Source organism: Schistocerca nitens, chromosome 2 (genome assembly GCF_023898315.1).
Source record: "Schistocerca nitens isolate TAMUIC-IGC-003100 chromosome 2, iqSchNite1.1, whole genome shotgun sequence".
In the NCBI taxonomy this organism is placed as follows: Eukaryota; Metazoa; Arthropoda; class Insecta; order Orthoptera; family Acrididae; genus Schistocerca; species Schistocerca nitens.
Window position 1 is genome coordinate 46057950 of NC_064615.1, and position 3023 is coordinate 46060972.

The 3023-nt window shown below is 42.6% G+C and overlaps 1 pseudogene; it reads left to right on the forward strand.

The window, feature by feature from the left end:
- Window positions 1-1172: 1172 nt before the first annotated feature.
- LOC126237858 (5S ribosomal RNA) lies at window positions 1173-1290 on the forward strand (annotated as a pseudogene).
- The last annotated feature ends 1733 nt before the right edge of the window (window positions 1291-3023 follow it).

Sequence of the window (3023 nt, forward strand, 5' to 3'; positions counted from 1 at the left end):
AATGCTAAAATGTGATCCCTTGATGCCTCAGAACATGTTCTTAATGGTTCAGATGGCTCTGAGCACTATGGGACTTAACATCTATGGTCATCAGTCCCCTAGAACTTAGAACTACTTAAATCTAACTAACCTAAGGACATCACACAACACCCAGTCATCACGAGGCAGAGAAAATCCCTGACCCCGCCGGGAATCGAACCCGGGAACCCGGGCGCGGGAAGTGAGAATGCTACCGCACGACCACGAGCTGCGGACGAACATGTTCTACCAACCGGTCCCTTCTTCTCGTCAAGTTGTGCCACAAACTCCTCCCCAACTCTATTCAATATCCCCTCATTAGTTATGTGATCTACCCATCTAATCTTCAGCATTCTTCTGTAGCACCACATTTCGAAAGCTTCCATTCTCTTCTTGTCCAAACTATTTATCGTCCACGTTTCACTTCCATACATGGCTACACTCCATACAAATACTTTCAGAAACGATTTCCTGACACTTAAATCTATACTCGATGTTAACAAATTTCTCCTCTTCAGAAACGCTTTCCTTGCCATTGCCACTCTACATTTTATATCCTCTCTACTTCGACCATCATCAGTTATTTTCCTCCCCAAATAGCAAAACTCCTTTACTACTTTAAGTGTCTCATTTCCTAATCTAATTCCCTCACCATCACCCGAGTTAATTCGACTACATTCGATTATCCTCGTTTTGCTTTTTTTGATGTTCATCTTATATTCTCCTTTCAAGATCTTGTCCATTCCGTTCAACTGCTCTTATAAGTCCTTTGCTGTCTCTGTCAGAATTACAAAGTCATCGGCGAACCTCAAAGTTTTTATTTCTTCTCAATGGATTTTAATACCTACTCCGAATTTTTCTTTTGTTTCCAACAGATATATATCATCCAAATAGATTTCTGTTCTTCTTCACTTGATGTGTCTCTTTTGTTCCGAACCTACTTAAACAGCTCCTGATGAGGACAAAGCGATCGAGTAAGACACAACTTTTTATCAACAATTATAAACTAGAACACAATTGACCGGTTATGACTTGTTTATTATCACGTCAGACAGAGTGTGCTACAGAAAATGGTACCTGCTGGCGCGCACAGTGCAGCATTGTTAATTGTGGGTGCCACGTCCCTTACTTTAATGCTTCTGAGACGAAATAATGCCAACGGCCTTGCCGTTGTGCTAACACCGGTTCCCGTCAGATCACCGAAGTTAAGTGCTGTCGGGCTGGGCCAGCACTTGGATGGGTGACCATCCGGTCTGCCGAGCGCTGTTGGCAAGCGGGTAGCACTCAGCCTATGTGAGGAAAAACGGAGGAGTTACTTGATTGAGCAGTAGCGGCTCCGGTCTCGGAAACTGACATACGGCCAGGAAAGCGCTGTACTGACCCCTCCATACCCCATCCAGTGACGCCTATGGCTGAGGATGACACGGCGGCCGGTCGGTACCGTTGGGCCTTCATGGAGTCTTCGGGAGACGTTAAGACGAAATAATACGAAATGAACTACAACCTGTCCGTCGGATTGCATTTCCTCATAACAGCCTACCTTTACCGCAAAACTGCACATATTTTTACCGCAAAACATTAGAAATCATTACCGGAAATATAAAGTATACAACAGCTTACCTTCTAAACTGATACTGCAGCATACTGCTTGCCCCATTGGAACACCTGATATGGAATGGGGTGGGCTGGAACAGATGTGCTGATCTTTTAAAGTACTCCAGTAACGATCATTCATTACGTTGATATTTGTTCCACAACTCAGTAGCAACACAGCGATTTTACGGTCACGTCTGTATATTTTTATTTTATAATGCACTGTGTTAAAGCACAGGTAAGTTTTACGATTACTTTGAAACTTTCATAAACTCGTAGATAGCATGAAGGTATTTGTAAAATTTGTAGTTTTAAATGTCGATGAAATTACCCCGAACCATCTGTAGTGCTGATTTCATCTGTTGGTATACTGGCCCACAAATTAGAAGGAAATTTAGCACCTTCGCTACTTTAGCTTTCAAATACACACTCTAGAAAAAAATTGAACTGATTGTGATTGGGAGCAATACTATGCAACTCCACGAACGCATCCCCGAAAGTCCAAGGAGAAAAACCTACAGTTAATAAACTTTCCGGCTTCTGATGGAGGAGGCCCATCATAGTTTAATAAAGAAATTCTGCGGATGCTGAGGAAGCAGAGGCTGTTACACTCAAGGTTCAAAAGGGGACGCACAAATGACGACAAGCGAAGGTTAGTAGAGACAGGTGCGTCTGTGAAAAGATCTATGCGCGAAGCATACAACCACTACCATCATCACAACTTAGCAAAAGATCTGGCAGAGAGGCCGAGAAAATTCTGGTCCTACGTAAAATCGCTAAGCGCGTCTAAGGCTTCCATTCAGTCCCTTGTTGACCAGTATGGTGTGGCAGTTGAAGATAGCAAAACGAAAGCGGAAGTTTTAAATTTCACGTTCAAGAAATCGTTCACTACGGAGAACCATACAAACATACCGTCATCTAACCATCGGGCAGACTCTTGTACGGACGACATAAAAATAAGCATACCTGGAGTAGAAAGACAACTGAAAGATTTGACAAGAAATAAATCACCAGGTCCGGATGGAATCTCATTTCCATTTTACAAAGAGTGTAAGTAGGCTGTTTAGGTTTTTATATTGGTAACGCCACGTAGCGCTCTGTATGAAAATCACTGGCTGTGCTGTGTGCAGTCTGTGGCTGGTTTGCATTGTTGGAATTTGCTATTGTAGTGTTGGGCAGTTGGCTGTTAACAGCGCGTAGCGTTGCGCAGTTGGAGGAGAGCCGCCAGCAGTGGTGGATGTGGCGAGAGAGATGGCGGAGTTTTGAGTGCGGATGATCTGGACGTGTGTCCATCAGAGACAGTAAATTTGTAAGACAGGATGTCATGAACTGATATATATATATATATATATATATATATATATATATATATATATATATATAATGACTTTTGAACACTCTTAAGGTAAATA